The sequence below is a fragment of the Callithrix jacchus genome, chromosome 3, assembly GCF_049354715.1.
Source record: "Callithrix jacchus isolate 240 chromosome 3, calJac240_pri, whole genome shotgun sequence".
In the NCBI taxonomy this organism is placed as follows: Eukaryota; Metazoa; Chordata; class Mammalia; order Primates; family Cebidae; genus Callithrix; species Callithrix jacchus.
In genome coordinates this window covers 57650892-57677285 of record NC_133504.1, presented here as the reverse complement: position 1 = coordinate 57677285, position 26394 = coordinate 57650892, and the positions used below count along the sequence as shown (strand labels likewise).

Below are 26394 nucleotides of genomic sequence, written 5' to 3'. Positions count from 1 at the left end.
GGAAAGTAGGTTATCTGAAATCTGATGGAAAGTTGTAACATCATATGTGGATGGGTGTGGTTCATTGTGGCTCACAACATACAAGGTGAACTGAGGTAGTGGTAGATGTTTGAGGTGTGTGTCTAGATGCTGCTGTGCATGCCTATGAGACTTGTTTTTTCTGGATGCTGTTTTCCATCTTCATCTAGAGTTTCTAACAGGTGAAATTCACAGAAGCAAACATGAAATTTAAAATACTCAAAATGCATCAGTTGTTTTGGAGCCAATGTGTGTTTTAAAAGCAAGCATTAGAACAGAATTTGACTGTACGGGATTAACTTAGAGCTGTAGAGATCATATAGCCTGTGTTTGAGTAGTTCTTAATTCTGGAGTATGGGTGTTTACTAAGAGCCCTGATCTTGCATCTAGTACCTTAGATAGTGCCACATTCTTTGGGGTCTCTGGTTGTCACTACCACTAAATGAAAACCAAGGAGACTTAAGCATCTTCCAACTATTTCTTTGTTAGGGAAGCTTTATTTTGTTTTGTTTTTGAGATGGAGTCTCCCTGTGTTGCCATGCTGGAGTGCAGTGGCATAAACTCGGCTGTGACCTCCACCTCTCAGGTTTAAGCAATTACACTGCTTCCGCCTTCCGAGTAGCTGGGACTACAGGTGAGCACCAACATGCCCAGCTAATATTTGTATTTTTAGTAGAGGTGGAATTTCACCATGTTGGCCAGGATGATCTTGATCTCTTGACCACAGCCTCCCAAAGTGCTGAGATTACAGGCATGAGCCACCTCACCCAGTTTAGGGAAGGTTTTGATAGAGGCTAATTTATCCTAAAGATTTCTGTGGGGAGACTAAGTAACATTTTAAAACCCAGGAAATAGGCCAGGCATGATGGCTCACGCATGTAATCTCTGTACTTCGGGAGGCAGAAGTGGTAGGATCTTTTGAGCCCAGGAGTTTTAGGCCAGCATGGGCAGCATGATTAAACCACATCTGTACAAAAATCCAAAAATTAGGCAGGCATGGTGGTGCACACCTGTAATCCCAGCTACTCGGGAGGCTGAGGTGGGGAATTGGTTGAGCCTGGGAGGTCCAGGCTTCAGAGAACAGTGTTTATGCCACTTCACTCCAGCCTGAGTGACAGAGTGAGACATCATTAAAAAACAAAACAAAATTCAGTTGGCAAATCGGAGTAAAAGAGAAAAGGAAAACTTCTCTAATCTCACTACCTAGAGATAAGTATATAAGTGCACAGCAAACGGTAAAGCACATGTATTATTAGTGCTTGTTCTTTCGTAGATGTAGTCTATTTTAAACTTTAGCTTTTCCACTGAACGATCTCATCTTTGGATTATGTTATACTTATTCTGGGTCTTGTATTCTGTTTGATGTCTTTATTTGTTTAATTTTTTTTTTTACTTAAGAGAGTTTATATTTTTGTTAGTTACCTTTTTATTATACCTTTAAAAATCCTCTTAATCTTTTAAAAAATATTTAGGTTTCTTCTGTTTGGTTTATCAGCTTTAAATTAGAGCCATTTAGTTTCATTTTCTTATGTATGAGCTCTTATTCCAGTTTTTTTTCCTGTCTCTTTTCCTATGATTTTTTTGAAGTTATATTTACTTCGTGAGATTATGCCATTTTACATCCTATTCTTCCTCATCAGTACCTTTGTTTTAAATTTAGTACTACAGTATCATTAGATTTTATTTTTTTCAGTCCAGATTGAGTTTAATTTTTTTTTTTTTTAATCAGAGTCTCACTCTGTCGCCCAGGCTGGAGTGCAATGGTGCAATCTCAGCTCACTGCAACCTCTGCCTCCTGGGTTCAAGTGATTCTCCTGCCTCACCCTCCTGAATAGTTATGACTATAGGTGTGCACTAACATGTCTGGCTAATTTTTTTTTTTTTGGTATTTTTAGAGGAGATGGGGTTTCACCATGTCAGCCAGTCTCGTTTCGAACTCCTGACCTCTCGTGATCAGATCTTTTCTTGAAGTTCTCAGTCACTTTTTGGTTGGATAAAGCTCATCATCTAGTAGCTTCCTCAGGGATGCTTGTGGTACTATTTCTTAAATTTTTACATGTTTAAATTGTTTCTTGTATCCTTGATATTTGAAGGACAGCTTGGCTAGATATAAAATATTTGATTCCCGAGGCGGGTGGATCACGAGGTTGAGAGATCGAGACCATCCTGGTCAACATGGTAAAACCCTGTCTCTACTAAAAATACAAAAAAATTAGCTGGGCACAGTGGCGCGTGCCTGTAATCCCAGCTACTCAGGAGGCTGAGGCAGGAGAATTGCCTGGACCCAGGAGGCGGAGGTTGTGGTGAGCCGAGATTGCGCCATTGCACTCCAGCCTGGGTAACAAGAGCGAAACTCCGTCTCAAAAAAAAAAAGGATTCATATCCTCTTAACTTTCTTGAAAATATTATCCTGCTTTTATCTTGCTTGTCTTGCTGATGCCAACCTGATTTCTTAGTATATGACTTGGTTTTTTTCTTAAACATCCAAGAAACTTTCTTGAGTTACAGCCTTGAGTATTGATAGTTTTGTTCTGTTTCATTCTTCAGATCTTTGACAGTTGGATCTTATTTGCCTCTCTTCTTTTTTTTTTTGTGAGGAGTCTCGCTCTGTCTCCCAGGTTGGAGGGGAGTGGTGCAATCTCAGCTCACTACAACCTCCACCTCCAGTTTCAAGTGGTTCTCGTGCCTCAGCCTCCCAAGTAGCTGGGATTACAAGCATGTGCCACCATGTTTGGTTAATTTTTGTATTTTTAGTAGGGACAGGGTTTCACCATGTGGTCAGGCTGGTCTTGAACTCCTGACTTCAAGTGAGCTGCCTGCCTTGGCCTCCCAAAGTTCTGGGATTACAGGTGTGAGCCACCGCACCTGTCCTCTTTCTTCTATATGTATGACTTTTCTTTGATTCTTTTCACTTTTCTTTCTTTTTCATTTACATAAGAGCATTCCTATTTTCTATCTCTTTAGGGCATATCTGTTTTCTTTAGGACATCTTCTGTAATTTAGTCTTCATTTAAGTTCAGTTTGTTTGTGTTTTGCAAGTTCCTGTTATTTGTCTACTCTGTTTGAAATTTTGAGTTTTTTATTTGAGGTGTTCTTTTATGTCTGCATTTGTTAATTAATTACTGCACTTGTGATGGAGTTTTGTATTACATCTTTCCTCTATATGGTTAGGGTTTTTGGTGTATTTCTGCCTGGCAAAGTTTTTTTTTTAAGATGGAGTCTTGTTCTGTCACCTAGGCTGGAGTGCAGTGGCACGGTCTTGGCTCACTGCAACCTCTGCCTCCCGGGTTCAAGCGATTCTCCTGCCTCAGCCTCCCAAGTAGCTGAGACTATAGGTGCGCACCGCCATACCTGGCTAATTTTTGTACTTTTAGTGGAGATGGTGTTTCATCCTGTTGGCCAGGCTGTTCTCGAACTCCTGACTTTGTGATCCGCCCACCACAGCCTCCCAAAGTGCTGGAATTACAGGCATGAGCCACTGTACCTGGCTGTGCCCAAGTACTTTTTATTCCTTATAAGTAATTTGATATGAATGCTGAGTCCTTTTTTCTGTTCAGATTGTTTGTGTTGGATTTTACTGGACCAACAATATTGTATCTTATTTTGTGATGGGGTTGGGGTGGCCTTCTCAGATTCTTAGTTCAAGAGCACTCTGATTTGTTGCCACTGTGAAATGTAGTTTTAAACATAAATTAACACCCTCCTCCCCCACCATAGTTCTATTTTGTTTTAGTAGGCCGTTTATCCTCTGATCACTTCCTTTTTTCCCTTTATCATAAACCCTCCAAAGGACACCTCCTCTCTCCCAGAAACTGCCTTGCTAAAACTGTCACCTTTGATCTTACATACTTTCTAAGTGTATTCTTTTTTTTTTTTTTTTTTGAGACGGAGTTTCGCTCTTGTTACCCAGGCTGGAGTGCAATGGCGCAATCTCAGCTCACCGCAACCTCCGGCCCCCTGGGTTCAGGCAATTCTCCTGCCTCAGCCTCCCGAGTAGCTGGGACTACAGGCACGCGCCACCGTGCCCAGCTAATTTTTTGTAATTTTTAGTAGAGACGGGGTTTCACCATGTTGACCAGGATGGTCTCGATCTGTTGACCTCGTGATCCACCCGCCTCGGCCTCCCAAAGTGCTGGGATTACAGGCTTGAGCCACCGCGCCCGGCCCAGTGTATTCTTTTTGACTTCCCAGTAGCCATTGCTCTGTCGTGTCTCAGATGAACTGTCAGTACTTTCTCTCAGATGGGTCCCTCTCCTGAGGGTAAATCCTAGGTCATATTACTTGTAATTCACTCACCCCTAAGACTCTGCTGTGTTGCCTTTCTGGATGGTTCCCATTCAGGTTTCTGGTCTTGGATGTTTATGCTCTTAACATGTGAATTGGAGTTTTTAGTTGTTTCATCTCCTTATAATGCTGTGGGGTTAGCCATGGATGAGTTTATTTGCTCTCTTTCTTGGCGTGTATTTTTTTTTTCCTGCAATTGACAATGTGCATTTTGAGCCTGTATGGTTATTATGAGGATTTACGGAGTGTTTAGAAATTAGAGGATGGCTGTTAACCTCTAGGGACTTAATCCGTGTTTTTTATGTGTTATACTTGAAAATATTTGTTTGCTTTAAAATAATTTGCAATTCATGTTTTATGTAATTGGATAATTGATTATACTTCTGTTTCTGTGTCCCCATAACCACCCTATTGTTCTTTCTTCAAACTCTCTTGGAAGTATTTGTCATGGAACTAATTATGAAGTTTTGTTTTATAGCTGTCTCTCAATCATGTGTATAATCCTTGTTTTGCAGATTTCTACTCATATTAAGCAGGAATCTGAAATGCCCCTTTAATGTTCTTTCTTCAAGTGACATAATTTCATACTAGAAAATAAATGAAGTTAAGATCTGGCACATTTTATGATACATTAACAAGAGTATAGTATTCAGAAAGCAGATGGTGATTGTTACACTCAATTCTGCTTTCTAATAAGACCATATCTGTGATTTTCACTTCTGGGTTCAAAACAGAAGTGCAGACCGATGACACCCTAATGCTTGTACTCCGCAAAAAATATTGGTGTATCCTAATACATCGTGATTGTAAAGAGAAAAAAAAATTGATATAAAATTCTTACAGATCTTTCTTGTTTTATTCTGAGACTATGTATTTCTTACCTTTTTAATTTTAAGATGCTTTTCTTAGTGAAATAATAAATGCCAAAAATTTTTTAATGGCTTATTTGGAAAAATAAAAATTTAGTAATTCCATTTCAGTTCCCCAGTTTGTTTTTTTTGAAACTCTATTATATAGTTTTTAAAAATAGAGAGTGATTTATTTGGCAGCACATATACTAAAATTGGAATAATACAGAGAAGATTATTAGCATGGCCCCTGCACAAGGATGACATGTAAATCATGAAATACTCCATATTTTTAATATAAAAACAAAATACAGAAATATGGGAACAATATTATTATCAACTTCATAGAGTGGTCTAAAATGTCAAAGGAGGCTGGGCATGGTGGCTTATGCCTGTAATCCCAGCATTTTGGGCAGTTGAGGCAGGCAGATCACCTAACGTCAGGAGTGCGAGACCAGCCTGGACCATAGCAAAACCCCATTTTTACTGAAAATACAAAAATTAGCCCAGCGTGATGGTGTTCACCCACAATCACAGGTACTCAGGAGGCTGAGGCAGGAGAATCAGTTGAATCAGGTGGAGGTTGCAGTGAGCCAAGATTATACCACTGCACTCCAGCTTAGGTTCCATCTCAAAAAAAAAAAACAACAACCCAAAGAAGCTAAAATTTTCATATAAGGAACAGCTGAAAGAGCAAAGATGTTTAGCTTGAATAAAAGAAAACTGAACTCTTACAGAGCTAGAATCCGTTATCCAGTTAGTGGCGATATTTTGGATCAGTATATCTAAAAACATTTTTGTAGATCAGTTGTGGTGGCCCACACCTGTAATCCCAGCACTTTGAGAGGCCAAGGCAGGTGGATCACCTGAGATCAGGAGTTTGAAACCAGGCCGGCCAACATGGCGAAACTTCGTCTCTACTAAAAATACAAAAAATTAGCTGGACATGGTGGTGGTCGTTTGTAATCCCAGGTTCTCAGGAGGCTGAGGCAGGAGAATTGCTTGAACCTGGGAGGCGGAAGTTGCAGTGAGCTAAGATTGTACCATTACACTCCAGCCTGGGTGACAGAATGAGACTCTCTCAAAAATAAACAAACAAACACATATTTGTAGTTAAACAGTGCGTTGGCATCAGACATAAGCTTTGTGACTAGTTGAATCAGATGATGTTTAAGATCCCTTCAGATGAAGAGACTGTAAAATAGCCTTGATTTGTTAATTCTTATTTTAATGTGTCTTATTTTTATTTGTTGTAGGAGTAAATGAATGTATTTTAAAAAGTAAATAAAAGAAGGAAGAAAAGTCATCCTTAGAATTATTTTTCATGTTTGTAGTAGTTTGTAAAAAATCATATGGTATCAAAAGTACAACATATTGTCTGCAGATGGAAGGTCCAACTAAAATAATTTTAAGGCTGGGCATGGTAGCTCATGCCAGTAATCCTAGCACTCTGGGAGGCCAAGGTGGGCAGACTGCTTGAGCCTCGGAGTTTGAGACCAGCCTGGGCAAGATGGTAAAACCCCGTCTCTACAAAAAGTACAAAAATTAGCCAGGCTTGGTGGTGCATGCCTGGAGTCCTAGCTACTGGGGAGGCTGAGGTGGGAAAATCGCTTGAGCCTGGGTGATTGAGGCTGCAGTGAGCCGATATTATGCCATTGCACTCCAGCCTGGGTGACAGAGTGAGACTGTCCCCCCCCCAAAAAAAAAATAATAATAATTTTAGGAAAGAGAGAATAAAGATATATTATCTTTTTTGTTTGTTTGTTTTTGAGATGGAGTTTTGCTCAAGTTGTCCAGGCTGGAGAGCAACGGCGTGATCTTGGCTCACTGCAACCTCTGCCTCTCTGGTTCAAGTGATTCTCCTGCCTCAGCCTCTCAAGTAGCTGGGATTACAGGCGTGTGCTAATTTTTTATTTTTTGCAGAGATGGGATTTCACCATGTTGGCCAGGTGGTCTTGAACTCCTGACTTAAGGTGATCTACCCGCCTCGGCCTCCCAAAGTGCTGTGATTACAGGTGTATGCCATTGCGCCCATCCTTGTTCTGTCATTTTTGACAAATGGATACTTTTGTACAACCTATCTTCATTTTAAGATGTAGGATATTTTCTTTACCTGAAAAAGTCCCCTTGTTTCCCTCGACTATATTTTAATTCAGTTTCAGCTTTTGGATTTCTTTATAATCAGTAAGGCTGGTTGAGTCTAAAGTTATACTCTGTAACCAATATTATAATGCTTTCTTTAAACATTTAATTGAGTGCTTACTTGGGTTTTTAAACTTTATTTTTATTTTTTTAAAAGCTAGTGAAGCAGTGAGAGTGGAGAAGAGGTTTTTAAAAAATTTATGTTTGCATTCAGTTCTCAACCAAATCCTGCAAGGTTGTTAGTATCTGCATTTTACAGTAACACAATTGAGGCTCTATGAGGTTTATTTAGGCCAGTGCTACAAAGGTGTTTATTAAGAGTTGCTAAGATTTGAACTCTAAACCAGTGTTGTCCTGTAGAAGTTTTTGTGATGATGGAAACAGTCTGTATTCAGGTTGTCCAGTACATTAGTTCCTATTCACATGAGGCTGTTGAACACCTGAGACTGGGTAGTGAGGAATTTAAAGTTCTATTTCATTTTAATTAATTTAAATGTTAAGAAGTTATAGCTCTAGACTCTGTGTTAAGATTGTGTATGCCCTTTATTTATACCTTTCCACCTCTGTGGGACCTACTGAGTGCCAGCCAGGCTCCTATGATTTTGGCATACCTAAGACTAATTTTCTTTTTAACTTTTTTTCCCCATAAGTTATTGGGGTACAGGTGGTATTTGGTTACAAGGGTAAGTTCTTTAGTGGTGATTTGGGAGATCCTGGTGCACCCATCACCCTAGCAGTATATACTGTACCATACATGTTATCTTTTATCCCTCACCACCCTCCCACTCTTCCTCCAAGTCCCCAAAGCCCATTGTATCATTCTTATGTCTTTGTGTCCTCATAGCTTAGCTCCCACACGTCAGTGAGACCATACGATGTTTGGTTTTCCATTCCTGAGTTACTTCATTTGGAATAATAGTCTGCAGTCTGATCCAGGTCATTGCAAATGCTGTTAATTAATTCCTTTTTATGGCTGAGTAATATTCCATCATATTATGGAATATACACACGTACATGATTATACTACTACATACACATATATGTGTATATATATGTGACGGAATACACACACACGTGTATATATATATATATGATTCTTTATCCACTCATTCATTGATAGGCATTTTGCAATTATGAGTTGTGCTGCTATAAACATGTGGTGTACTTATCTTTTTCAAATAATGATTTCTTTTCCTCTGGGTGGATACCCAGTGTGGGATTGGTGGATCAAATGGTAATTCTACTTTTATTTAAGGAATCTCCACACTGTTTTCTGTAGCGGCTCTACTAGTTTACATTGCCACCAGCAATGTAGAAGTGTTCCCTGATCTCTGCATTCACGCCAACATCTAATGCTTTTGGATTTTTTTGATTGTGGCCATTCTTGAAGGAGTAAGGTGATACTGAATTGTTGTTTTGATTTGCATTTCCCTGATCATTAGTGATATTGAGCATTTTTTTCATGTTTGTTGGCCATTTGTATATCTTCTTTTGAGAATTGTCTTTTCATGTCTTTAGCCCACTTTTTGATGGGATTGTTCATTTGTTTCTTACTGATTTGAGTTTATTGTAGATTCTAGATACTAGTCTTTTGTCAGGTGTGTAGATTGTGAAGATTTTCTCCCACTGTGTGGGTTGTCTGTTTACTCTGCTGACTGTTCCTTTTGCCATGCAAAAACTCTTTGGTTTAATTAGGTCCCAGCTTTTTATCTTTGTTTTTATTGCATTTGCTTTTTGGTTTTTGGTCATGAAATCCTTGCCTAAGCCAATGTCTAGAAGAGTTTTTCCAGTGTTATCTTCTAGAGTTTTTATAGTTTCAGGTCCTAGGTTTAAGTCCTTAATCCCTTTTGAGTTGATTTTTGTATACGAAGACCGACAGGATCCACTTTCATTCTCCTACATGTGGCTTGCCAGTTAACCCAGCACCATTTGTTGAAAAGAGTGTCCTTTCCCTGCTCTATGTTTTTGTTTGCTTTGTCAAAGATCAGTTGGTTGTAAGAATTTGGGTTTATTTCTGGGTTCTCTATTCTGTTCCATTGGTCTGTGTGCCCAATTATATACCAGTAGTACCATGCTGTTTTGGTGACTATGCCCTTATAGTGTAGTTTGAAGTCGGGTAGTGTAATGCCTTTAAATTTGTTCTTTTTGCTTAGTCTTGCTTTGGCTATGTGGGCTTTTGTTTTGGTTCCGTATGAATTTTAGAATTGATTTTTCTAACTCTGTGAAGAGTGATGGTGGTATTTTGATGGGCATTGTGTTGAATTTGTAGATTGCTTTTGGCAGTATGGTCAACTTTACAATATTGATTCTACCCATCCACGAGCATGGGATGTGTTTTTTCCATTTGTTTGTGTCATCTATGATTTCTTTTAGGAGTGTTTTTTAGTCTTCCTTGTATAGGGGTCTTTTGACTCCTTTGTTAGGTATGTTTCTAAGTATTTTATTTTATTTTTTTATGGTTGTTGTAAAAGGGGTTAAGTTCTTGATTTGATTCTCCACTTGGTCGCTCTTGGTGTATAGAAGAGCTGCTGATTTGTGTACATTATTAATCTTGTATCCAGAAACTGCTGAATTCTTGTATCAGTTCTGAGGGCTTTCTGGAGGAGTCCTTAGGGTTTTCAAGGTAAGCGATCATCTCAACAGCAAACAGGGACAGTTTGACTTCCTCTTTACCAATTCAGATGCCCTTTATTTCTTGTCTGATTGCTCTGGCTAGGACTTCCAGTACTGTATTGAAAAGGAGTGGTGAGAGTGGACATCCATGTCTTGTTCCCATTCTCAGAGGGAATGCTTTCAATTTTTCCCCAGCCAGTATTATGTTGGTTGTGGGTTTGTCATAGATGGCTTTTATTACATTAAGGTGTGTCCCTTGTATGTTGATTTAGCTGACAGTTTTAATCATAAAGGAATGCTGTATTTTGTTGAATGCTTTTTCTGCATCGATTGAGATGATCATACAATTTTTGTTTTTCATTCTGTTTATGTGGTGTATCACATTTATTGACTTGCGCATGTTAAGCCAGCCCTGCATTCTTGGTATGAAACCCACTTGATCATGGTGGATTATCTTTTTGATATGTTTTTGGATTCAGTTAGTATTTTGTTAAGGATTTTAACATCAGTGTTCATAAAGGATATGAGTCTGTAGTTTTCTATTTTGGTTGTATCCTTTCCTGGTTTTGGTATTAGGATGATGCTGGCTTCATACAATGAATTAGGGAGGGTTCCTTCTTTTTGACTTTTTAATATGGAAAATTTCAAACATGTAAATATAAGGAGAATAATATAATGAACCTGTCTCCTAGTATTGATAGTATTGACTTGTAGTTCGTTCTTTTTCATCTGTGACCCCTACAACCCTGGATATTGTTGAAGAAATTCTGGGCACCATTTCAACATGGTTGACTTTCCTTTTTCTGTTTTTTTTGAGAGGGAGGCTCACTCTGTCACTCAGGCTGGAGTGAGGTGGCGTGATCTTGGCTTACTGCAACCCCTACCTCCTGGCTTCAAGCGATTCTCCTACTACTGGAGAGCTGAGTAGCTGGGATTACAGGCATGCACCAACATGCCCAGCTAATTTTTGCATTTTTAGTAGAGACATTGTTTCTCCATGTTGGCCAGGCTGGTCTTGAACTCCTGAGCTCAAATGATCTGCTGGCCTCAGCCTCCCAAAGTGCTGGAATTTCAGGATAAGCCACCATGCCTGGCTTAAGACTGTATTCCTTTTAACCAGTTTTAGGGAAATGAAATATGTTTTTTGCCTTCACTGAAAGAAAATGATGGGAAGATACATTTAATACTTAAGAAGATTCTCACATTATCTTAATGCCAAATCTAAATTGTATGTATTTTATTTAAATTTTTTTGTGTCACTATCTTCTATTGAAGTATCAATAAATAGCCTGGCTTCTTTATTTGCCATGTCTGAATCTTCAGGAAACTTTTTTTCTTGTAACAAGGATTTAGAAAAGGATGATGAACTTTTGTTTCTGCAGTGGGTCACTTTATGAATTTTTTTCTGTACCTTTCACAGCTTGTCTAATTGTTCTACTTATGAAAGCAGTCAACTGTTTTGGAGATTTCTTAACCTCCTACATGTTTTCATTAGTGAAATTAAAAAAAATTCTATTTTTCCATAAAGATCAATGGAACGATGCACAATATTTTAAGTTCTGTTTCTGGCTGGACACAATGGCTCATGCCTGTAATCCCAGCCCTCTGGGAGGCATAGGCAGGCAGATCACTTGAGGTCAGGATTTTGAGACCAGTCTGGCTAACATGGTGAAAACCCATCTCTGTGGAAACTACAAAAATTAACCAGGCATGGTGATGCACACCTGTAATCCCAGCTATTCAGGAGGTTGAGACAGGAAAATTGTTTAAACTCGGGAGGCAAGGGTTGTAGTGAGCTGAGATCGCGCCACTGCACTCCAGCCTAGGTGACAGGCCTCCCAAAGTGACTGTATCTTTTTTTGACTGTATCTCAAAAAAAAAAAAAACAGAAATATCACTTTTTTTTTTTCCTGAGATGGAGTCTTGCTTTGTCCTCCAGGTGGAGTGCAGTGGCATGATCTCAGGTCATGCCTCAGCCTCCTGAGCAGCTAGAATTACAGGTGTGTACCACCACACTAGGCTAATTTTTGTATTTTTAGTAGAGATGGGGTTTCACTATTGTTGGCCAGGTTGGTCTCAAACTCCTGACCTTGTGATCTGCCCACCTCGGCCTCCCAAAGTGCTGGGATTACAGGCCTGAGCTACTGTGCCCAACCAAAAGTTAGATTTCTTTTGTTTTATTTTTGCTTATTATTATTATTATTTTTTTTGAGACAGGATCTCACTCTTGCCCACACTGCAGTGTAGTGACATGTCATGGCTCACTGCAGCTTCAACCTCCCAGGCTGAAGTGATCCTCCCACCTCAGCCTCATGGGTGGCTGGGATTACAGGTGTGCACTACCAGGACTAGATAATTTTTGTATTTTTTGTAGAGATGGATAGGGTTTTGCCATGTTGCCCAGGCTGGCTCAAGCAATTTGCCCATCTTGGCCTCCCAAAGTGCTGAGATTGCAGGTGTGAGCCACCACACCCGGCCAAGTTCCATTTCTTAATATTGTGGGTTTCAGATGCCATGATCTCATGAGATGATGTCTCAGCTCAGCCTCGGTGCTGATGGACTGTGCCTGATGACTGAGAATGTCTCCTTCTGGGATTCCTCTTATACAGGTTTCTAAAGTTCTGTTCATTTCTTTAAAAATCTTTCTCTCTGTTTTTCGGATTGGAAAATTTTATTGCATTCTCTTCCAGGACACTGATACTTTCATGTTATCTTCTTTCTGCTGTTAAGTCCATACAGAGAGGTTTTTTTCTCCATAAAAAAAGTGTTTCAGAGTGTTCACTAGTGCTTCCTTGAGCATTTTTATGGCACCAAATAGAGTCTTAGATCTCTCTCAGCTCTACATTGGTATCTATTTCTTTTCCTAGGCAAGTTGAGATTTTCCACTTTGCATACTATTTTATTAGACTCTGGATCTTACTTAAGTCCTGTGGAAAATGTTGCTAAATTTGTTTTAATGATGTTGTTCTAATACCAGTTTATTTTCAACATCTTTGCAGTCCTATTTGGGTCTGTTCCATGTATGTGCTGCCTCATAGCCAGTCTGGTGCCTGAACGGACTATCTGTTAGTTCAGTTATCAAAATCTTTAATATTGTGAGTAGGATCATATTCTTGCATGTATAGGTTAGGGGGCAAACCTAGGTGTTCATAAACAACTCTGTGGTATTGCTTTTTTCAGTTCTTTCTCTGTGATCTTCTTGAATGTTTCCCTGGTGTTTTTTGTTTTTGGTAGAGACTGGGTCTCATCGTTTTGTCCAGGCTGATCTTGAACTCCTAGCTTCAAGCAGTCCTCCTGCCTTGGCCTCCCAAAGTGTTGAGATTACTGGTGGGAGCCACCTTGCCCAGGCACCTGTTTTTATCCTCTGCAAGAAAGCTGCGTCTTTAATAAGCTGTTTTGTGCTGTGCACTTTTGTATCTGCGTCTGGCTAGATATTTATTCATTTTTTTGATCTTCTCATAGAACCAGCTTTTGATTTCACGAATTTCCTGTTTTTCTTATTTTTCGGCCAAAGCCAAATATTTATAAATTTTTGCTTTTTCTTTTTATTTATTTTTTTTGAGATGCAGTTTCGCTCTTGTTGCCCAGGTTGGAGTGTAATGGCGCGATCTTGGGTCACTGCAACCTCTGCCTTCTAGGTTCAAGCAATTCTTCTGCCTCAGCCTACCGAGTAGCTGGGATTACAGGCATGTGCCACCGCACCCGGCTAATTATATATGTTGGCCAGGTTGGTCTAGAACTGCCAACTTCAGGTGATTCGCCCACCTTGGCCTCCCAGAGTGCTGGGATTACAGGTGTGAGCCACAGCCCTGACCACATTTTTTCTATTTAATCAACTCTGCTTTTATCTTTATTGTTTTCTTCTGCTTTCTTTTGGTTTAATTTGCTCTTATTTTTCTTGAACTCCTGACCTCAGGTGATCCACCCACCTCAGCCTCTCAAAGTGCTAGGATTATAGGCATGAGTCACCGTGCCCGGCTGCTCTTTTTTTTTCTAATTTCTTAAGGTAACTTCTATTAAAAATTTCAATTTAAAAAAGTTTCCATTTCTTCATTATGGTTTTGTTTCTTCTATAAAAAAAAAAATTCACTGCCTTTTACTTATTTTTTTGTAGAGATGAGTCTCACTGCATTGCCCACGCTAGTCTCAAACTTCTGGCCTCAAGGGATCCTCCTTCCTCAGCCCCCAGAAGCAGTGGGATTACAAATTTGAGCCATAGTTCCTGGCCCTTATTTGTTTTTGTTTGTAGTTGTTGTGTTCATGTTTTGCTTTAAATTCTTTAGTGTTACATAATCGTAACTTGTTTAAAGTCTCGGCTACTTCTGTCATTGTTATTAATATTTCTGAGTCTGTTTTTATTTATTGATTTCTTTCCTCTGTAGCTCATGGGTCACAGTTTACTGCTTGGAATTTATAATTTATAGTTACTTTCTTCCCATAATTTTGCATAATATGGACCCTAGGATATTTAATGTCTAGGTCCTCTTGCCTTTTTTTTTCTTTTTAATTTTTTTTTCCGAGTCCTCTTGATGGCATCCTCTTACCTTTCTTAATAGAGTTTTGTTTTGGCAGACAGTTAATTTGCTTGTGCATCAGTTTGTTCTTTTTGAGGCTTGTTTTTAAGTTTTAATAAAGATGGGCTGATATGGTTTGGCCATGTCCCCACCCAAATCTTACCTTGAATTCCCACGTGTTGTGGGAGGGACCTGGCAGAAGGTAATTGAATCATGGGGGCAGGTCTTTCCTGTGCACTATTCTCATGATAGTGAACAAGTCTTATGAGATCTTAGTTTTAAAAAGGGGAGCTTCCGTGCACAAGCTCTTTTTGTCTGTTGCCACTCAAGACTTGCCTTTCACCTTCTGCCATTATTGTGAGGCTTCTCTAGCCTCTTTTATAAATTGCCTAGTCTCAGATATGTCTTTATCAGTAGCATGAAAATGGATAATACATTGGTCTAGATTAATCTTATTCCTAAGATATGAGCTTTCTGGATCTCTGCTGAATTCTGCAGTGTTTAATGTAGTCTCTTAACTTGGAATTCAAATGTCTGCTAGCCATGCATGAGCACCAGTAGTTGTTAGGCTCATGCTACTTGCTAATTGTTCTTTGCCCAGCTTTCATAGACCTTTGCTGTATACCTGTTCAGCTGAGAGAGAGAGAGAGAGAGAGAGAGAGAGAGAGAGAGAGAGTGTGTGTGTGTCTGTGTGTGTGTTTGAGACTGAGTCTTGCTCTGTTACCCAGGCTGGAGAGCAGTGGCATAATCTCAGTTCACTGCAACCTCCACCTCCTGGGTCAAGTGATTCTTGTGCCTCAGCCTCCTGAGTAGCTGGGATTACAGGTGTGCACCACCATGCCTGGCTAATTTTTGTATTTTTAATAGAGATGGGATTTCACCATGTCGGCCAGGCTGATCTCGAACTCCTGACCTCAAGCGACCCACTCATCTTGTCCTCTCAAAGTGCTGGGATTGCAGGCATGAGCCACCATGCCCAGCTTTAGCTTAGTGTTTGACAAAGGATTCCTGTGGCAGATTTCTTTCTCTCTTTCTTTCTTTCTTTTTCTTTTCTTTTCTTTTTTTTTTTTTTTTTTTTAGATGGAGTTTTGCCCTTGTTGCCTAGGCTAGAGTGCAGTGGCGCAATCTCGGCTCACTGTAACTTCAGCCTTCTGGTTTTGAACGATTCTCCTGCCTCAGCCTTCTGAGGAGCTGGAATTAGAGGTGCCTGCCACCACACCTGGCTAATTTTTGTATTTTTAGTAGAGAAGGGATTTCACCATGTTGGCCAGGCTGGTCTTGAACTACTGACTTCAGGTGATCCGCCTGCTTTGGCCTCTTAAAGTACTGGCATTACAGGCTTGTGCCACTATACCTGGCTAATTTTTGTATTTTTAGTAGACAAGGGTTTTTGCCATGTTCACCAGGCTGGCCTTGAACTCCTGACCTCAAGTGATCTGCCTGCTTCAGCCTCCCAAAATGTGAAGATTACAGGCATGAGCCACAGCGTCCAACTCCTGTGGCAGATTTCTGAAGCCTCTTCTCTACATAGTTTTCTCTGGCACCCTGCCCCATAAATTCCATTCAATGTAGGGTTTCACTACATTGCCCAGCGTCGTCTGGAATCCCTAGCAGTTTCTAACTCTCTTATCTACTCAAGTCAGTGAGATTGCTAAGCTCTCTTTAGGTTCCCACCCACATTCCCTCATCTCGAACACCTAATCTGCAATCTAGAAGATGCTTCTAGACAGAAATGGGGATTTTTCTTGGGATTTATCCTGCTTCTCTTCTGAAACCATAATCCTGTGTTGGCTTTTGTCCAACAGCTGAAAACAGTTATTTCATGTTTACTTTCCAGTTTTATAGTTGGCAGGAACCTCATCTACTGTCGGTTATTCTTACATATTTAGGAACAGAAGTCTCAGAGAGTGTATGGTGCGAGAATTTAGCACATGAAATTTTATTCTCTATTAGAACAATTCATTCTCTTTTATTTTTATATACAGGAACAGAAGTCTCAGAGTATATGGTGCCAGAACTTAGCACATGCAATTTTATTATCTATTAGAACAATTCATTTTCTTTTATTTTTTGAGACAGGTCTTGATGTGTTGCTCAGGCTACAGTGCAGCAGCCTTGTCCTCCCAGATTCAAGCAATCCTCCCACCTCAGCCTCCTCAGTAGCTGAGATTACAGGCATACACAACCAGGTCCAGCTAATTTTTGTATTTTTTGTAGAGATAGGGTTTCACTACATTGCCCAGCGTCGTCTGGAATCCCTGCTCAAGCAGTCTACCTACGTCCACCTCCCAAAGTGCTACGATTACAGGTGCTACACCGGCGCCTGGCCCAGTCTGTTGTAATTATATCCTGGTTTGTTTCTTTGCTTCATTGTTTCTGTAGCACAGTGTTAATATTTTTTTTTTTGAGACGGAGTTTCACTCTTGTTACTCAGGCTGGAGTGCAATAGCGCAATCTCGGCTCACCGCAACCTCTGACTCCTGGGTTCTGGCAATTCTCCTGCCTCAGCCTCCCGAGTAGCTGGGATTACAGGCACACGCCACCATGCCCAGCTAATTTTTTTGTATTTTTAGTAGAGACGGGGTTTCACCATGTTGACCAGGATGGTCTCGATCTCTTGACCTCGTGATCCACCTGCCTCGGCCTCCCAAAGTACTGGGATTACAGGCTTGAGCCACTGTGCCCGGCCCAGTGTTAATATTTTAAATGTTAATTCCTGGTGAAAACAATTGCCTATACTAGTATTTTTGAAACTATTATGTTAAATTTTGAACTAACATATTTCGGTGTCATAAACAGGAGGACAAACAGATACTCCAGCATTCCTTCCATAGCAAGGGAAATCCTTATTCACAGTTTTGAAATTTCAAGAACTCCCCAAACAGAAGAGTTTCAGATGAAGGAATGTAGACTTATATTTCCATTTAATACAATGATTCTTCTGTGGAGAACTGAAAATGTCTGTTTACTGTGTCATTTTATAAAACCTGTTTTAAGTGAATCGTCATTTTATAAAACCTGTTTTAATGTGAAACATGTTGAAAAGTATACTGTATGTAGTATTTTGCATTCATTTTCCCTGAATAAAAGTAAAGTAAATTCCCTGAAAAGTTAGTTTAGGGCTGGGCGTGGTGGCTTACACCTGTAATCCCAGCACTTTGGGAGGCTGAGGCAGGTGGATCACCTGAGGTTGGGAGTTCAGGATCAACCCGACCAACATGGAAAAACCCTGTCTCTACTGAAAATCCAAATGTAGCCAGGCGTGCACGCCTGTAACCCCTGCTACTCGGGAGGCTGAGGCAGGAGAATCGCTTGAACACAGGAGGTGGAGGTTGTGATGAGCCGAGATTGTGCCATTGCACTCCAGCTTGGGCAACGAGAGCAAAACTCCGTCTCAAAAAAAGTTAGTTTAGGCGTCTTGGTTTAGTTGAGAAAACAATGTTAAGAATCTCATCACTGGCTGGTCCTGGTGGCTCACACCTATAATCCCAGCACTTTGGGAGGCCAGAGTGGGAGGATCATTTGCGCCCAGGAGTTTGAGACCAGCCTAGGTAACATAGTGAGACCTTGTATCTACAAAAAATTTTAAAAGTTAGCTAGGTCTGGTGGCACGCACCTATAGTCTCAGTTACTCAGAGTGGCTAAGACAGGAGTATCACCTCAGCCTGGGAATTTGGGGCTTTAATAAAGAGCTATGACAGAGCCACTGCACTCCAGCCTGGGCAGCAAAGTAAGATCCTGTCTCTAGCAAGGGGCGACAACAACAACAGAAATAATACATTTCCTCTGGTATAGTTTATGTAGAATGAACTTCAGTAGTAGTGTTACATGGGATTTTAAAAAAGCAACTAGACTTGGGAGGCCGAGGCAGATGGATCACGAGGTCAAGAGATCAAGACCGTCCTGGTCAACATGGTGAAACCCCATCTCTACAAAAATACAAAAAATTAGCTGGGCATGGTGGCGCGTGCCTATAATCCCAGCTACTCAGGAGGCTGAGGCAAGAGAATTGCCTGAACCCAGGAGGCGGAGGTTGCGGTGAGCTGAGATCGTGCCATTGCACTCCAGCTTGGGTAACAAGAGCAAAACTCTGTCTCAAAAAAAAAAAAAAAGCAACTAGACTTTTCCCCATTATCTCAGCCATTTCAAAGTTACAGTTCAATGATATAAGTACATTCATATTGTATAACTGTCAGCACCATCCATTTCCAGAACTTTTTTCATTTTGCAAAAAAAATGGGAGGTTGGGGAATCACTTGAGGCCAGGAGTTAGATTCAAGACCAGCTCAGGCCACATAACTGAGACCCGGTCTCTACAGAAATTAAGAAAAAAATTAGCTGGGTGTTATGGTGTGTGCCTGTAGGCTTAGCTGCTCAGGAGGCTGAGGCAGAAGGATTGCTTGAGCCCAGGAGGTAGAGGTTACAGTGAGCTATGATTACGCTATTGTACTCCAGCTTGAGTGACAGATCAGGACACTGTTTCCAAAAAAAGAGAACAAGTGGAATCATTCTGTGTTTTTCTTTTTGTGTCTGGATTATTTCACTTAGCATAATGTCCTCAAGGTTCATTCATGTTGTAGCATATTGTGGAATTTCCTTCCTTTTTTTCCTTTTGCTTTTTTTGAAGCAGGGTCCCACTTTGCATTTGCTCTTTAAACACTTGTATATCTTTGAAGATATCTATCCAAATTCTTTGCCCATTTTTTAATGGATTTTTGTTGTTGTAGATTTAGGGAATTCTTTATGTGTTCTGGATATTAGTCCCTTGTCAGATATATGATTTGCAAATATTTTTTCTTATTCTGTAGGTTATCTTTGTACTCTGTTGATAGTGTGTATACTGCCAACACAATTTGATCCCAAATGTTTTAATTTTCATGAAGTCAGATTTGTCTATTCTTTTATTACTTGTGCCATTAGTGTCATATCTAAGAAATTATTGCCAAATTCATTGTTGTAAAGCTTTTAGCCTATGTTTTTTTCTAAGACTATTACAGTTTTAGGCCTCACATTTAGGTATTAATCTATTTTGAGTTAATTATCATATATGGTGTTAGATAAGGGACCATCTTCATTTTTCTTTCTTTTCTTTTTTCCCTGCCCTGCCCCTCCTCTTCCCCACCCTCCTCCTCCTTTCTCCCTCCCCTTCCCTCTTCTCCCCTCTCCTCCCCTCCTTATCCACAGAATCTTGCTCTGTTGCCCAGGCTGGAGTGCAGTGGTGCAATCTCTGGTCACTGCAGTCTTTGCCTCCAGAGTTCAAGTGATTCTTGTGCCTCAGCCTCCTGAGCAGCTGACTATAGGCATGCACCACCACGCCTGGCTAATTTTTGTATTTTTAGTAGAGATAGGGTTCACCGTGTTGGTCAGGCTGGTCTCAAACTCCTGAACTCAAGTGATCCACCCACCTCAGCCTCCCAAAGTCCTGGGATTACAGGTGTGAGCCACAACTTTTGGCCCATCTTCATTCTTTTGCATACAGGTATGCAGTTTTCCCAGCACCATTTGTTGAAAACATTGTCTTTTCTCCCATTGAGTGATTTTGGCACCCTTGCTGAAAATCATTTAACCGTGTATGCTAGTATTTATTTCTAGACTTTCTATTTCTTTGATCTGTATGTCAGTCTTTATGCTAGTATCACACAGTTTTAACTACTGTAGCTTTTAATAAGTTTGAAATCAGGAAGTGTGAGTCCTCCAGCCTTGTTTTTTGCAGGATTGTTTTGGATATTTGGGGTCCCTTCATATTCTGTATAAATTTTAAGATGGGCTTTTCTGTTTCTGCAAAAAAAAAAAAAAATTGAGATTTTGGTAGGGATTGCATTAAATTTGTAGGTCACTTTGGGTAGTATAGACATTTTAACAATATTAAGTCTTCCAATCCATAAACTTAATACGTCTATTTACTGTATTATATCTTTAATTTCTTTCAGAAATGTTATGTAGTTTCATTGTACAAGTTCTTTACCTCCTTGGTTAAGTTAATTCCTAACTACTTTATTGTTTTTGATAGTATTTTAAATGGAATTGTTTTAAAATGTTCTTTTTGGATTGCTCATTTTTAGTGTAGAGAAATGGCAACTGAACTTGTTGAGTTTTATATCCTGCTACTTTGTTGAATTCCTTTATTAGTCCTAACAGATTTCTTTTTTGTGGGTGGAATCTTTTAGGGTTTTCTACATACAAGATCATGTTATCTGCAGAGATAATTTTATTTCTTCCCTTTCAATTTGGATGCTTTTTATTTCTTTTTCTTGCTTAATTGCTCTGGCCAGCACTTCCAGTACTATGGTGAGTAGAAGTGGCAATAAAGGGCATCCTTGTTGTGTTCTGGATCCCAAGGAAAAGCTTTCAGTCTTTTACATTGAATATGATTTTTGCTGTGGGATTTCCATATATAGTTTTTGCTATGTTGAGGTAATTTACTTTACTCTTAAGTTTATTGAGTATTGTTTTTTTTTTTTTTTTATCAACAAGAGGTGGTGTTCAAGCAGTTTTTTTGTATATCAATTGGGATGATTTTGTGCGTTTTTTTTTCCCCTTCATTTTCTTAATGTGGTATATTGGTCAGTTGTCATATGTTGAACCATCTTTGCATTCCAGCCAGAGATTCCTCTTGGTAATATGCTGCTGAGTTCAGTTTGCTAGTATTTTGATGACAATTTACCATTAATTATTGTTTATTATATTTTAAGATGCCTTTAGTTTTTATTTCATTTTAGTTAGATAATATCTGTGTTAAAGCTAAATTATATATATATATACACACACACACACATAGGTATTGTATATATATATCTAGCCCTCTGTATAATAAATCTTGCGGGGGAAAGGGAAACATATGATACATGTTTTCTGTTTTTCTTGTTAACCTTTATTTGCTGCTAAAGTTTATTAACAGGTAAGTGCAGATGCGTTAAGAAAAATTTGTGGGATTTCCCATAAATTGGATATCTTTTGTTAGTTTTTCTTTTCTACTCTCATTTGTAATAAGTGACCTATTATAGAAGTATTACTTTTGGCGGAAAAAATTGAGATCTATTTACTTAAATGCATCTCGGTTCTTTTTGAGGAGAAATGAATAATTGTAGTTATTTGGAGGGGTATGCCATCCTGAATTATTTTTACATTTCACAGTGACAGGAGATAATTGAAATAATGGCATGGAATATAATTTCAATATGGACATAGCTGAATTTCATTAACTGAGAACATAATCATTAGGATCCAAAACTTCATTACTGTTCTAAGTATGATAAAATAAAAAGCCAAGTGCTATAATATAAACATATCTCATTCAAAGAGAGAGGCTTTAGTTTTTAATTTTCATGTCAGTTATTTGGAGGGGATTATCTAGTTTGTTTTGTATGTTCATTTCTCACTTTATTTTGGGCATTTTTATTGTCCATTTGAGTATAAGACTGAGTAAGCAGTATAACAGTTGAATTTGTTGATTAGAAGATCTTTTAAAAAATAAACATTTTGGCTTTAATAACTTTTATGTTAACATTTAACAAAAATTCTGTTTGTCATGGAAAGAGGTTTCAACCAGGAGTCAGAGAGCCTAGATTGTAGTCTTAAATTTTGCCTCTAGCTAGGTGTGTAGTCTGGAGTAGGTTACTTGTTTTCAAAATTTTATCTCTATGATAAGGATTAAACCTTTTGTGCTTATAGAATTATCATGCTGATTAAATGTCACTGAGAAATATCTTTGAAAACCATACTGTAAATAAATAAAGATATTTTCAGTCACACCACCACCAAAAAAAAACACCCACTGGAATCCTGAATATTTTAAAAATCAGCTACACAAAATGAAGTCACATTGTGCATGTCAAATAAGGATATCAATTTTATTATTTTTTTAAGCGACAACATCTTGCTCTGTTGCTCAGGTTGGAGTGCATTGACACCATCATGGCTCACTGCAGCCTTGGACTCCTGGGCTCAAGCCATCCTCCCACTTCAACCTCATGAGTAGTGGGGGGGATAGGCATGGGGTATAGGCATGCCACGATGCCCGGATAATTTTTAAATTTTTTGTAGAGACAGGTGGTCTCAAACTCCTGCCTCAAGCAATCCTCTTGCCTCAGTCCCCCAAAGTGTTGGGGTTACAGGTGTGAGCCACCATTGACTATGTTTTTATGTGCTAGTTTGAATTATATTTGTATAGGTTCACTTTTGTATTGTAGAATAGTAAACTGTTTCATAAGTTTTGGGTGAAAACTTTCTTGTTAAAATCTTAATGTTTGATAACAGTTGTGTCTGCAATGAGATAATGGATTGATTTTCTCTTATCATTTTTTAAAAGCTTTCTACAATGGCTATTATACTTGTGTTAGGAGTTTTATGTTTTTTGTAAGATGTTCTAGGTGCTATAGTAGGAAGTAATTATAATGGTTAAGTGTTATGGTTCTGTATCTGGATTGTCTGGGTTCAGATTTTTCTCATCACTTAATAGCAGTGTGACCTTGGCCAAATCATATAACCTCCTGAACCTCAGTTATCTCATGTAAAAAAAACTGCTTCGTAAGATTAAATAAATTTTCCCTGTAAAGCACTTAGCACTGTGGCTGGGACTTAGTAAATGCTCAGAAAGCATTAGCTGTTATTTATTGCTAAGTGTTTCACATGTTTTTTTTTCTCATAATTGCTTTCCATGAGTTAAGTAGTCTTTTTGATACTCAGCAAAATACTACATAAGATTACATAACTGAAGTCTAGAGTCACTGTTTGTTTTTGACACAGAGTCTCACACTGTCGCCCAGGCTATAGTGCAGTGTTGCAATCTCTGCTCACGGCAGTCTCCGCCTCCTGGGTTCAAGCAATTCTCCTGTCTTAGCAATACTCAGCTTCCTGAGTAGCTGGGACTACAAGTGTGTGCCACCACGTCCAGCTAATTTTTTTGTATTTTTGTATTTTAGAGATAGGGTTTCACCATGTTGGCCAGGATGGTCTTGATCTCCGGACCTGGTGATCTGTCCACCTTGGCCTCCCAAAGTGCTAGGATTACATGTGTGAGCCACCGTACCAGGCCTAGAGTCAGTGTTTGAAACCAGAGCTATTTGATTCCAAAGGTGGCCCTTTTCACTACTTCGTTATTTCCTCAAAGTAAATTTTCCAGTTCATAATGTTTCTATTATATAAAAATTACCTTGGAATGCAGTGCTAGGATTATGAGAGAGTGGTGATACTTTATCAGTTGTATACTTTTAACGGGTAAGACCTAGATTTCCTTTTATATCATATTTACTGTATTAGTTTTGGTAAATTTAAGCCTGTGGCCTAAAGGCCATTAATACAAAGTCAATTAAAAGAGATTTTTACTTCATCTCTTAGTTAAAAGAGACTTTAAGTTAGTAGTTTTAGTTTAGGTATGTCATTAATTTTGGGGGTCCTTTTGTTGTTTTAATTTTTTTTTTAATCAGTTACTAATAAATCTTTTTTTTTTTTTTTTTTTTTGAGACAGGATCTCTCTCTGTCTTGCTCAGGCTAGGTTGCAGTGGTGTGACCATAGTTTACTGCAGCCTCAACCTCCTAGGCTCAAGGAATCCTCCTGCCTCAGCCTCTTGAGTAGTTGATCCTAAAGGCACATGCCACCATGCCTGGCTAATTTTTTATTTTTATTTTTTTGTAGAGACAAGGTCTCACTATGTCATCTAGGCTGATTTTGAACTCCTGGGCTTAAGCAATCCTCCTGCCTTGGCCTTCCAAAGTGCTGGGATTACAGACGTGAGCCATGGTGCCCACCCAGTAAGTCTTTGAGGCGGAGTTTCTCTTGTTACCCAGTCTGGAGTGCAGTGGTGCAGTTTCGACTCACCACAACCTCTGCCTCCCAGCTTCAAGCAATTCTCCTGCCTCCTCCCCAGTAGCTGGGATTACAGGCATGTGCCACCACACCTGGCTAGTTTTGTATTTTTAGAAGAGATGGGGTTTCTCCATGTTGCTCAGGCTGGTCTCGAACTCCCGACCTCAGGTGATCTGCCTGCCTCAGCCTCCCAAACTGCTGGGATTACAGGCATGAACCACTGCACCCAGCCTCTTTTTCCTATCTTATAATGAATATATGTTTCTGTTACTGTTGGGTGTACACCTAGGTTGAAAGGCTTGGATCAGATAGTATGCGTATTTGTTTTTGTTAAGTTTAGTTTAGTTTAGTTTAGTTTGAGACAGAGTCTCAATCTGCCCAGGCTGGAGTACAGTCGTGTGAACATCGCTCAGTGTAGCCTTGACCCCCCTGGCTCAAGCAGTTCTCCTGCCTCAGCCTCCTAAGTAGCTGGGACTACAGGTGCTTGCTACCGTGCCTGGCTATTTTATTTTTTGTAGCGATGAGGTCTCACTGTATTGCCTGGGCTGGTCTCAAATTTCTCTACTCAAGTGATCTCCCGCCTTGGCTTCCCAAAGTGCTAGGATTATAGGTATGGGAGAATAAACACCTGGCTGTTTACTAGTTTTATTAGATAACTGCTAACAGTATTTTTAAAATACTTTTTATGCTACAAAAGTCCTGCCAAACTGTTTTGCAAAGTGGTCAAACCAATTTTTTTTTTATCCTACCAGCAATGTATAAGAGTTCACAGTTGCTTCACAACTTCTGCAACCATTGATACTGTCTAATTTAATGATACAGCATTTTTAAAAATGTAATTAAGTACATTTTAATACGTTAATTATGTATTAGGACATCCTTTCTTGGGTATTAGGACATTTTAATACATCCTAATTATGTATTAGGACATCCTTTCTTAGGAAGACCTTTATGTTGCTAGTTGGGCTGTTTGCCTTATTGTTACTGATTTTTAAGAAATTTTTAAGAATTTTTTTTTTTTTCCGAGATGGGAGTCTCGCTCTGTCACCTAGGCTGGAGTGCACTGGTGCAGTCTCAGCTCATTCTGGCTATAAGATCCTCTGTTGGACATACATATTCATTGTAAATACCTTTTTCCTGGCTTCTGTTTTTTCAGACTCTTATGTTAAACTTTTTATTTAAGGGATCTTACCTACCTCAATGTAATGAAGATATTTTTCTATATTTTCTTCTAGAAGCTACCCCCCTTCCCCCCAGGCATGGTCTTGCACTGTTGCCCAGGCTGGAGTGTAGCGATGAAATCTCAGCTCACTGTGACCTCTGCCTCCTGGGTTTAAGCGATTCTCCTGCCTCAATCTCCCTAGTAGCTGGAATTAGAGGTGTGTACCACCACACCCTGCTAATTTTGTATTTTTCTAGAGACAGGGTTTGCCATGTTGGCCAGGCTGGTCTTGAACTCCTGACTTCAGGCGACCCACCCGTTTCAGCCTCCCAAAGTGCTGGTATTACAGAGGTTCTAGAAGCTTTTTCATTTTAACTTAAACATTTAGATCTGCAGTGTTTTTAGGATTTTTTTGGTTGTGAAGAAAGGTCACTGTAGTTCCTCTAATTATTTTTTCTACATTATCTTTTCTCTCTCTTTCGTTGAACTGGTTTATGTTGCTATGTCTGCCTTTTAGTCCACTGATTTTTTCTTTCTTCTGAAGTGTCATAAAATCTGCTTTACTGTTATCTGGGAAAGGTTGCATTTCTTTTTTTTTTTTTTTTTATTTAAATTTAATTTCATTATTTTTTTGAGGCAAGAGTCTTGCTCTGTTGTCCAGGCCCAAGTACAGCGGCACAATCTCGACTTACTGCAACCTCCACCTACTGGGTTCAAGCAATTCTGCCTCTGCCTCCCAAGTAGCTGGGATTACAGGTGTCCGCCACCAGGCCAAGCTAATTTTATATTTTTAGTAGAGACAGGAGTTTCACCATGTTGGCCATGCGTGTCTCAGACTCCTTACCTGTAGTCATTCACCTGCCTCAGCCTCCCAAAGTGCTGGGATTACAGGTGTGAGCCACCCCAGCCAGCTGGTTTCATGTTAAATTCTGTATTTTCTTTTCTTTTCTTTCTTTCTTTTTTTTTTTTTTTTTGAGACAGAGTCTTGCTCTGTTGCCCAGTCTGGAG

General features: G+C 39.4%; 1 protein-coding gene and 1 non-coding gene across 4 annotated transcripts in view; both read left to right on the top strand.

The window, feature by feature from the left end:
• The window catches only part of NAA15 (N-alpha-acetyltransferase 15, NatA auxiliary subunit), a 103110-nt gene that overhangs the window by 11879 nt on the left and 64837 nt on the right, over positions 1-26394 (top strand). The gene's annotated exons all lie outside the window — the stretch shown is intronic.
• Positions 5336-5444, top strand: LOC118152494 (U6 spliceosomal RNA). Its single transcript, XR_004741255.1, has one exon. It is a non-coding gene; the product is annotated as a U6 spliceosomal RNA (small nuclear RNA).